Genomic DNA, 11,432 nt, shown 5'->3' with positions numbered 1-11,432 from the left:
GCCACAGGCGTGAGTCTGCAGGAACTGAGCAGGGCTGTTTGCAGGATGCTGTGGGTGCCACTCACATGTCTCCTCCGGGCGTCAGAACTGACTCAACAGTACTAACACACTCACACATGTTTGTGGTAATTTGTTACAGCAGTACTAGGAAATGAATACACCACCCCAGGAAAAATAATCCCTGCCGTAGACACACAGTAATGGAAAGGAAGGGATAAGTTGAAGAAGGGAGACAATTTGGCTAAAACTACTAAAAAGAGAAGGAGCTCCTGCAGTAGGAGTAGGAACGTTAGAAGTTACCCAGATAGATAGATAGATAGATAGATAGATTTATATTCTGTGTTATTCCAAAGAGTATAACTGGCACCACAGGGACAGATTTGTGTAGCACCTTCATGCACTGTGTCTTACGTTTTAACTATTTGTATAGTCTTTTATTTCTCCTGCTAGCCTGAAGGATTCCATGATGGCATTCATCTTCATATTCCCGTCCTTTCCAGGGCTCTGTGTGAGTAACACCACCGTGCATTTCCGGGACATGTCATACTTCCCAAAACCCTTGTATAGCCATTATCCATTCTGAGCCTCACCGCAACTCCTGGGGATTCAGGCACGACCAGTAGTAGTATTACTAACACGTTTCACAAGAGACTAGCACACAAATTTCTCTGACACCCAGGCCTTTCCCTCCATCGTATTGCACTGATTTTCCCTGCAGAGTGAATGTTAGACCACATACGAGGAAGCTGAGGCACTGCCCAGCGTCCCAAGACTGGGCTCTGGGGGTTCAGAGTTACTGTGTGGATGTCCGTGTGCTCCCCTCTGAACACAGGAGAAAATCGTTTTGCCCGACTGGCAGTGGAGGAAAAACTTCACCACAGTGAACCCCATTCTGCCTCTCAAGGCCATCGATCCGCGTGGACTGGAAGAAGCAAAGAGAGTCCCCTCTGGTTCTGGGCTGGGGGGTAGGCCAGGCTGCCTGTCAGTAGTCCCCAGCCTAAGCCCCTTCCTCGGGAACCGCAGCCGTCCCAGGGAAGGGCTGCTGTGCAGGTGGGAAGGAAGGATGCCAGTGCCTCCCACCTTGACTGACCTGAGAGCAAGTCAGAAGAGAAGGGTGTCTATCACTGTTTCTCATTTAAAAAGTTCTTCGGGGTGCATTTTCATTCTCACTTATTCAGGCAGCACAGTCACTGGAGTTAGAGACAGTTGCAGGTCATAGGTCTCCACTTATATGGGGTGTAACCTTGGCCATCACTCAGCCTGGATGAGATCCCACTTCATCTGCAGAATGTGGATAACACCTACCCTGCAAATCGTTGGGAAGATAAAAATAATATACGTAAACTACATGGGAAATACACTCAAATGATAGCTATATTTATAGTCAAGAAAACAGAGAGCTGGAGTGGATTTCCCAGAATTGGACAGCTGGTAAATGGTGGAACCAAGACCCCATCCTCAACCCAAGTCTTGAGTTTCTCATCCAATTGCCCCCACCCAGAACCCGCTGGAAGCTGCGGGGTGCACAACTACACTCTTCTGGAAAGCCGCCCGGCTGGAGCCCTGAGGGGCGCGCCCCGACGCAAAACCTCTGCAGTAGGGACTGGCGGGCGTCTGCGTTCGGCTCCGCCCTCCAGCTGCTGCTCCAACCTCCGCCCGGGCGCAGAGAGGCACTGAGCCGGCGGTCAGGGCGGACCCCTGGCGGCACCAGAGGCAGTGTCGCTGAAGAAGCTCCGTGTGCGCATCCACGTGGGGTGCAGGCTCTTCCAGCTGGGGCGGCTAGGGGCTGGCGGAGGGGAGCTCAGGAAGCCCCGGACGCACGCAAGTCTGCAAAGCTTTCAGCAAAGCCCTCGCTTCGCAAGCGTTAAAGATCGGCCCGAAGGCCGGACAGGAGGAGCCAGTGCGGGGCCGGGAGGCGTCAGGAGAGGGGCTTGGCGCGCGGCTCTGGCCCGCCCTGGCCCGCAGCCCGCAGGGTTCAGACGGGGCCGAGGCAGCCAAACCCTGCGGCTCGCGCCAGGGGCCGGAGCCAAGGCTGACGCGGGGTGCTGAATAATGTTGGGACGAACCGGCGCGGCCCCCAGGGCCCGGCGAAGACGCGCTGGAGGGACGGGCGGGCCTCCCTGGGCCACTCGGCCAAGCGGTCTGCAACGGGTTCCCCGGCCGGCCACCGCGGCGCCTGCACTTGAGGGCGGAAAACATGGGCTTCCTCCCCGACTCACACCTCGGGGTTCCAGGGGCCAGAGTGGATGGCGTTAGAAAATCCTGTCCTTTCCCAAAACGATCCACATGCGGGGCTCATGCCTGCGCCTAAGTCAGGAGGTGGAGGAGCGGAACTTCCTGAGAGTGGACACCTGTTTTAGAAGATAAGCACGGGGAACTCAAACACTCCCCCGTGCAGAGCCCTGAAAGGGGCCTTTTACACGATCCTGACTTATCCCCCTTATTGTCATTAATGAGATTGCCAATCACAAAGAGCTTTGCATTTTACTGCTCTCTCTCAACCCATCACTCCTTTATCCTGACAGCAACCCCCGTGAAAGTGGACAAGCCTGGTACCTGTTCATTTTAAGGGTGAGAAAACCTCCCAGGAGGACGGGTGGCTGAGGTTCTATGCTGGTCTGCCTAGCTAGGCTCTGCCAACAGGAAGGTGAAGTCCCTTCCCTCTCTGCACGAGGCCAAGTTCTCACCCTCCAGCCTTCCAGTAGAGGAATGACCTCTATTTCTTTGAAAATTAGTGGCTGCCCAGCCACTGCCACCTGGAGAGGTGGCGATAGCTAGCAATAAGAGAGCAGGTTCTCCTTATTACAGGGAAAACTGTGGCCTCCTCAAGCGTGTCCCTTCCAGTTGGAAGGAAGGGACTGAGCCTTGCCCCACAGCAGTGACTCTCCTAATCTTGCCCCAGACAGAAGGAAGGAACACCAGCTGAAAACATGTTAGCTGTGCACACTATCCGCTCACTCTGGCCCTTCTGAAACAGACTCTCTGGAGGTAGAGCCCAGCAACTTTTGTTCTAAGGAGCCCTCCAGCTGATTCTGCGATGCTGGCTGAAGTTTTGAGAAGAAAAGCCCTAGAAAAGCCTCTGTTTAGGCTAGAGGCGGGCCTGACATCAAAAAGGCAGACTGCCACACATTACTTAGGAGGCCTGAGAAGGCAAGATATAAGCTGGGAAGACCAGGGGTTAGCAGCAGTGTGATAGGTCCATTCTTCAGTCTTTGTTAAGTGTGTATGCATGTGTGTGCAAACCTCTAGGGCCCCATAAAACCGGGGAAAGTGATGGAGACTTTTAGGGCCCCATTTAATATCGCACTTACACACCCTCTTGACTCTCAAACACTCTCTACATGTACCTGCTGTGGACCAGCCCCTCAACCTGCTAAGGATGGCCTGGATGCAAGATGACTCTTTGAGTTCAAAGAAACAGATGTAGCCCTGACTGGTACGGCTCAGTGGACTGAGTGCCGGCCTGCGAACCAAAGGGTCACTTGTTCTATTCCCAGTCAGGGTACATGCCTGGGTTGCAGGCCAGGTCCCCAGTGGGGGGCACATGAGGGGCAACCACACACTGATGTGTCCTTCCTTCTCTTTCTCCCTCCCTCCCCTCTCTAAAAATAAATAAATAAAATAGTTTTAAAAAGAAACAGATGCAACCAGATCTTAATTGTTAGGTCTGAGATAATGCGTGGAGCAGATGCTACTGTGTGCCTCTCCCTGGCTAACAGAAACCTGACACTGACTGGGTTAAAGGATAGAGCCCACGGGAGGCTGCCTCCTCCATGCTGGCCCCATGATTGATTTAGGAATGAGCATCAGGTGCGATTCTGACCAATGAGACGAGGGTAGTTGATGGAGAATTTTCCTCCCTCTTTAAAAGGGTCACAGGGAAAGTACTTCCCCCTTTTTTCTCTGGGTATCATTTCCAGCAATTGCAACAGTCTTTCTAGACAATGAAAGAAATTGAGCTAAAAAGACAAGCAGCATATGGAGGGTGACAGGGGACAAAGTCAGCAAACACTTGGGATCTTAATGACATTATCGAGGCACTAAATTAATCAACCTGGTATGGGACCCTTACGGTTTTCCTATTACTTGAGATGTGCTGTTTTTCCTAGTTAAACCAGTTTAAACTGGGGTTTATGTTGTATCCCAAACGATCCTAAGATAATTAATAAAACGAGAATCTCCCTGAAATACACAAGCAGAAACAAAATCTAACTGGGCATCAGAGGGAGCTATCAGAAGGCCATTCGGGACCTGTGGCAACTCCAGGCATCGGATCATCTTGTCGGCCACATCTGTCTCAGAAGTTCCCAGCTCCACCACTAATGGGCTCTGTCACTCTTGCTGTCTGCCCCTTTTTTTCTGTCTGCTGTTTTCTCTTTCTGCCAGCTGGCTGGCACTCTCAGTAACCTCCAGTTCACATTTTCAAGAGTGAGAACTCCTGCCAGGCCACCTCATGGGTGGCTGGTCACTCTGTAGATTGACTGTCCTTGGATGAGGGTCCCACTGCTGGGTAATCAGCCATGGCAAGGTGGGTGGATAAAGAACATAGCCAACCCCACTCAGCCTGAGGCAGAGGATGTGAGCTGAGAAGGTTCCCTTAGAAGGAGACAATGCTCTTGGCAGGTCCTGCTCCTGACCTGCCAACACAATCTTTGTGGGGAACAATGAAATGGCAGCGCTGAGGCAGCCAGGGTCGGAGCAAAGGAATCCACTCTAACCGCAGCCCCCGTCTGCTGTAGATCTGTTAGCTGCCCAAGAGGCAGGGGCGCCCGGCCACAACGTTGGCCTGGCGCCTGGATCTACCCCAAATACATAATCTCTACTGCTCAGACACTGCCCCCACAGCAGGTGCACCCGCCCATACAGGAAGCAGACCCCTGCTGCTGTTCCATTGCTCACCCTACACATGATTTATCCACAGCTGCTTGTCGAGCTATTCATTGTGCACCCCTTGCAACACAGTGCTGTGCTGGGAGCTGAGAGCCGCCGCAGTGGGGCTGGAACTGGAAGCAGGAGTGACAGTGCCAGCTGCAGTCGAGTGTTCCCTGAATCAAAGCTTTCAAAAGTAGACGGGATGCAAGCACCTAGGAGCGAGAGAGTGAGAAAGTGACATGCTTCTACTGTTTATGGCATTTTGATAGCGTGTGTGTTATCCTCTCCTTAAGAACACGTAATCACAGGAGTGGAGGAGGTGCCACCTGAGGTGCTTCTGTCAGGTATTAGTTCTGTATCCTTAGGCACATTGTTTGAACATTCTGAGCCTCAGTGTCTCCATTGGTATAATGTGTCTTCATTGGTAAACTCCTTCCCTTGTCGGGATGCCGTTGTCTTCTTATACACAGTAAGGCACCTGGGCAAATGTTATAATACTATAACATTTTAAAGCTGTCATTCTAAAACACCCCTTTCTTGAGGCAAAAGGGGAATCAAATTACTTTGATAGAATCGTAGTCTGAAGCTCCAGACTGGGGTATTGATTGGGTCCTGTGAGGTCTGTCACCAGCTGAACAAATGAGCTTCTAATTCAATGTGGTCATCAGGTCAGAAATGAGAAATGGCTAGAAGGTGCCAAGTGGGTGGTGGGATATCGGGAAGAAGACATTTTCATTAATGCTTATCTGACCAGGAAATGGAGAAGAAGCCAAAGTAGTGTCCAGAGCTGAGCCCAGGTATAATTCATCATGCGATGTTATGTGGGGAATAGATACCAGGACTGATACATACCATCTAGACCCTAGGCAAGAAGCTCAAGTTCACCATGGGACAGAGGCCACTGTTATCAATCAGTGAGTGGAGTGATACTACGGCAAGCCGCCCAGGGTACCAAGAGATGGTCAGGAAAGAAAACGGGGTGTTCAGGATTTGACAGCCAAAGGACCTTTAGTGGGGTGGTGAAGATATTTAGGAACTCTTGAGACTAAAGTTACGAAATGTCTATTAGACATCTGAGAGTACTCAGAAGTCTAGCATGGCTGCCTGAGGCCACATTCAAAGAGGAAATCAATAATTAGTGCTGGAGAGGTTTTAGGGACCCCTCACAGGCCTCACCCCGGACTGTGGTGTTATTTTAAATAGTGGGGAGAAACAGGACCTGTGTGCCTGGAAAACATTTTTTTCCAGCAGGCAGGATTCTAAATTTTTTACCCTCCTGGTGTACACGTCCTACAAAATCCTTAGAAGTGTGAAGAGGATGGATTTTACTCTCATCATTGTTTATGTTAAATAGCACAGTTGGCCTTAAGATAGGAAGATGATCCAGGCAGGCTAGACCTAACCATTTGAGCCCCTGAAAAGCAGAGAGTTTCCTGTAGCTGGCAGCAGAAGGGGAAGTCAGTGATCTGAAACACAGGGATTCCAGGCACCATGCAGGATTGAAGATGAGGGTTGCCCCTTGTCAAGAAATTTGGCCTATAAAAGCCTGGAACAGCCTAGACTGACAACCAGCAAGGAAACAGAGATCTCAGTCCTACAACAAGTAGGACCTGAATTCTGCCAACCACAAGAATGCACTTAGAAACAGAGCCTTCCCCAGGCCTCCACATGGGAGCCCAGTCTGGCCAACGCCCTGATGTTAGCCTTGAGATACCCCGAGCAGGAGCCCAGCCACTCCATACCAGATTCCAAACCTGCATTGGGAGATGAGCGGGTATTGTTTTAAGCTGTTAAATTTTGATAATGTCGTATGCAGCAGTAGAAAACAGATACAGATCAATGAAGAACTACGTGGTTCAGATTTAGGACATAGAAATGTGTCCATTTTCATCTGATCTACACTTTCGCTCTTTCTGTTCCCGGACAGGGGTCTGTCCCTGAGCGGGTCCGCCTAGGGCCGGCCAGGTGTAGTGTGTGGGTTCTTGACTTCGTGCAGGGAAGATCTCACAACAGTCCAGGTGACTATGATGATACATTTATTAAAGCTGGGGACACTGAAACACAAGGAAGGGCTTGGCATAGAGGAAGCAGCAGGAGAGCCTAGGCTGTGCTGTCTTAGCTCACCGGGAAGTAAGAGACAAGCGGGCTTTGGGGGCAGGTTCAGGGCATCAACCCGGGACAAGCTGCCAGCTGCCCATTGCCTGAGAGTTTAGGAGACATGTGCCTGTGAGGAAAGGAATAGGGGAAGAAGGGCATCGTGAGGGCTGCTTCCCAGAGGCAGCATAAGCCTGCACCCTGTGTCCTTTGTCCTGAGGCTTCTGTCTCCTCCTCACAGGTGGGAACCTTAGGGGAGGTCTCAGGAGAGGGTTCAGCGGAATGTTCATCCGTTCTCCAGATGCGCCCGCCCTTTCAGCGTCTTGGTCTCCACCGACCGGTCAGTGCCAGGGCAGAGGGTCTTCAGTCCTTGCAGTTGGTTCTGGTTTTGTCCACCTGGTCTTGCTGTTTTTCTGGGCCTGGAGCTGAAGCACAGCTGAGGCCTAGATGTTAACTCCAAGAAGAAAAGGTTACCCCGGCAGGGAGATCCTTGTTTTTCTAGTTTTGCCTGCTGCCGGGCACCGGGATCTTCCGCTGTGGCGACCACCTGCACCTGGCTATAAACTGCTCGGCCACTGTGCTCAGCTGTCCGTCTCGGTTTCCCTGTCCCACTCGCCCAGGAATTTTCCTAGGTTCTCATTATCCTGTCTCATTCCCTCTTTGTTTTCCATTAGCTTCTTTATAATTTTATTTTCTGGAAAATTCACAATCTGATTACTAGAAGATGAAAAGCATTTGACTAAAATGTTGATGAAATATAAGAAAAATATAAAGTCTGCATTTAATACTTAATGGCTTCTGCCATTTAATGCTTACTTACTGTATTTAAGTCAGACCCAAATCACATAGTGTATTCCAATGAGCTTTATAAGCCATAGAGCTGTATAGAAATACGAGTTACCATTTATATGAAGCCAGAACAACCGGCAGGATGCCTAGGGCAGCCAGATGGTCCAGAGGCAGTGGAAATCCCTGACAATCTAGAAATCTAATAGAGAGGAGAAAGTGAATAAAGGGAACCCCTAGGACACGACATTGGGAAATAGCTGTGAGGGCTATACCTCCTGTTGAGTGTGCTTTCATTCCAGACAATAAAAGAGAACATATTGGGAAACATGCTGGAATAATTCTCAGTATCATCAAAAACAGTGTCTAAAATCCTAGGTGGAAAAATGAAGTAATATGATTTGAAAATGGCCAACTACATTGCTTAGAGAGCTAAAGAAAAAAAGGAAGCCACACTATAATACATTCTGTAATGAGGATATTAAACACAACCAATGAATGAAATCAAACACATATAAAACAGAGGAGAAGCCAAAGGAAATTTCTTGGAGGAAATGTTATCATTGGCTAAAGACAGAACACGCCTGTGTTTAACAATGGTGTGCGAAACGTCTTACACAGGAAGGAGTTCTGTGGAAAGAAAGGCTGCAGGCCTTGCATATGGAAATCCAATCAATAACAAAGAAAATCAGACAAGACGTGGGTGATAAGCATACCCGAGAAGGACAAAAAAGACAGATGTGAAAATCAGATGAGTTCTCCAACCACTAAACAGCATCCAAATGAGCGGAATGTTTATTAAGGATCAGATTACAGTCGCTATACAGAGAAACACTTTGGAGAAGATTCAGAAAAGAAAAAAAAAAGCACTATTGCTATATTTACCCAACAGTAACAATAAAGTGTTTTGTTTCCTGCCTGTTCCATTGTTCATTGACAGTGAGGCTGCCTTTAAAAAACTGAACCCAGGTAATATTTAAAAAACACACACAGAAAGAAGTAAATTCCAGATAAGTCTACAGAGTAATTAAAAGCTTTTACAAGCAAACAAAATTTTGTACTCATTGTAGAGATAGACAAAACTGAAAACTAATTCCAGGAAGTGAGACCCGGTGACCCCATGCCACAGGGAAGATCCATGTTTAGGATCTTGAGTTAACTTAAGAACAGAAATAGGCTTGAGTTCAAAGCTTAGCTCTAACAGTTATCTGTTGTGAGATGCTCAGTGTATTAATTAGCCTCTCTGAGTATCAGAACATCCCTCTGTCTCTTACCACTTGTGCCATCTGGGGCAAGGTACTCAAATTTTTTGAGCTTCAGTTTCCTCTTCTGTTATAAGGAGATGGTGTGAAGAAAGACCTTACAAAAAGTAAGTCCTCATTATTCCCTGGTAAGCACTGTTAAAGTAGTAACAGAAGGTAGAGGCAGAGGGTGGAGTGCCCAATGGTATGAGGCCACAGCTCTTGATGCCTTCAATTCTGATTTCCCAAGATGCTCCCACTGAGGTAGGAGCTCAGGGATCTCTGCTCTGGACTCTTACCCACTGATGATCGGAAGATAACGAAGTGTTCCTTGAAGCTCTACTTCCAGATCTCTTCATCCTTTTCACTTTAGGCAGAGAGATCATTCTAACCCTTCAGGAATAGCATCCTGCTGCTCTTAGAATCCAGTTCAAATTTCAGTAAGGCTTACAAGGCACCTCACAACCCAGCCTGTTAAATTCTTCCTTCTCCACTCTCACCATGCCTCTCCAACCATGGTGACTTGTTCACAGCTTCTCCTGGAAGCCCCCCTACTTCACACCCTACCTGGTTCTCCCTTCCCCATCCTTCTGGTCTACACTTCAACATCACCTCTTCTAGGCAGGCTTCTCTAACACGCTAAGGCTTGAGTTAGATGCTTCTCCTATGAGATCCCATAGTGGTCTCTCCTCTATCCTACCATTGCATACTCATTTTGAAGTTATTGCCTGTTTTCTTATCATCTCCCCAATAAGACTATAAGTTCCTTGTGCTATTAACCACTTCATCTGCAGAATGTAGCATAGTACCCATAGTGTCTGACTCATAGAAACACATGCCAGTTGAATAGATGAATGAACTTGAATGGGTGAAAGTATAGATAGCCTGGCATTGGTTCTATAAATTGCATCATGTTGTAAGATGGCAACATTAGCTTCTATAAATCTTTCGCCTCTTTCAGACCTTTATCAAGCTATTATGAAGACCCTGACTTTGTGCCAGTATTAATGAGGTTTGGTAAGTGGCAGCACAGGTCCCAAACAAGGGAGGGAAGATGACTGTTAGTCTTTTCCAAAGCTCACTGGCCCCAGCCATCCACCTTCAGATAGATTTCCACACATGGTCCCTGATCCTCTGCCATTCAAACCTATCTCATTCTTAACCTTCCTACTGCTGAGCTACAAAAATGTAAAATCCCTGTCATTTATTCTCCCATAGCCCCTCAAATCTCTACAGTCCCTCAGTCCACTGCATTGGCTTCCCATTTACACTCGCTTTTCTATTTCCATTATTACTATTTAAAAGTGCTTTGTGTGAGAACAAAGCTTTATTAAAGAATGCGATTTCCTCAGCACTGTGAAATCATCAAGGACACCTGGGCAACTCTAAGTCATTTTGTACATAATGCAGACCCCAGGCCAGCCTCTGTTTCTTTGGCACCTCTAGAAGACAGCACCATTGAAGCGGTTAGATTCGATGGCAGGTACATTACCAACCGTAAAGGGTGTCAAATGGGGCAATGACCTAGTACTGCTCCTTTTTAAATCTTTATAATAGTAGGAAAATTAGGGGCATGTCCCTCTGCCTATAAAACAGGAAGGCTAGCCTCACTCCTTTGAACCAGTGGCATTGTTTTATTGTCTTAGACTAGGGAGGGCTTAAGAAACAATAGAATTTGCTGTTTAGCTATTGCCAGAAGGAACATTAATTAAAATTAACGACACCACAATTAAATCATAGAAATAACTAAGCATTCATCAAAATGTAAAAGGGCAATTTTATACAGTCTTCTCCAACTGGTCATGTTGAAACATTCTGCTATTTAAGTTCCCTTTTCATACTATTCCTTATATGTGACACCCAACAGACACTTGCCTCAGAAGAAAGTACAGAAAAATAAAGAAATTTGCTTTGAGACAGTGCAGGCAGGTGGTAATGTCCAGCATGATCACTTGTCAAGCCAAAGTTTTGTTTCCCCGAGTAGTATGAACTAGAGCTCTTAGTGTTTCAGGTCAGTTTCACTCTAGTAAGAGCAGGATCTCTGTAGCCCAAGCTTATGTATGACATAAGCTGGCTGAGTTGCCTGAGCTTCAGTTCTCTCACCCGAAAAATGTAGGTACTAGCAATATCGCCCTCACAGACTTATTTAGAACAGTGCGTATCATTCATCTTTTATTTCCAGTTCTTCCCCTGGCCCGCCCTTTATGGCTCCCACTTCCCCTGAAGTGGGCAGTCTGTCTGAGAATTGCAAGTCCAGCTCTTAATATTCCAACATAAAATGACATATTTATTGCTGTCACGTGTTGTATCTAAAGGCGAGAGCTCTCATTTTAATAAGCTGTTTGGAAAACCTTATTTTGTTTAGAGGATTTGGTCATTATTTACAGGTACATAACACCTGCCCAGAGATTGTTTAGGCATTTGGTCTTTGAGAGAGTC

At 47.7% G+C, this 11,432-nt stretch overlaps 1 long non-coding RNA gene across 1 annotated transcript; it reads right to left on the bottom strand.

Annotated features, from left to right (window-relative positions):
- Positions 1 to 1,153: 1,153 nt before the first annotated feature.
- On the bottom strand, positions 1,154 to 2,516 carry LOC118498102. The gene is made up of 2 exons (XR_004900636.1): positions 1,651 to 2,516; positions 1,154 to 1,306 (listed from the first exon to the last, which is right to left on the bottom strand). It is a non-coding gene; the product is annotated as an uncharacterized LOC118498102 (long non-coding RNA).
- Between the last annotated feature and the right edge of the window lie 8,916 nt (positions 2,517 to 11,432).

Source organism: Phyllostomus discolor, chromosome 14, assembly GCF_004126475.2.
Source record: "Phyllostomus discolor isolate MPI-MPIP mPhyDis1 chromosome 14, mPhyDis1.pri.v3, whole genome shotgun sequence".
Lineage (NCBI taxonomy): Eukaryota > Metazoa > Chordata > Mammalia > Chiroptera > Phyllostomidae > Phyllostomus > Phyllostomus discolor.
The sequence above is the reverse complement of the archived record's forward strand: the minus strand, read 5'-3'. Positions and strand labels throughout refer to the sequence as shown.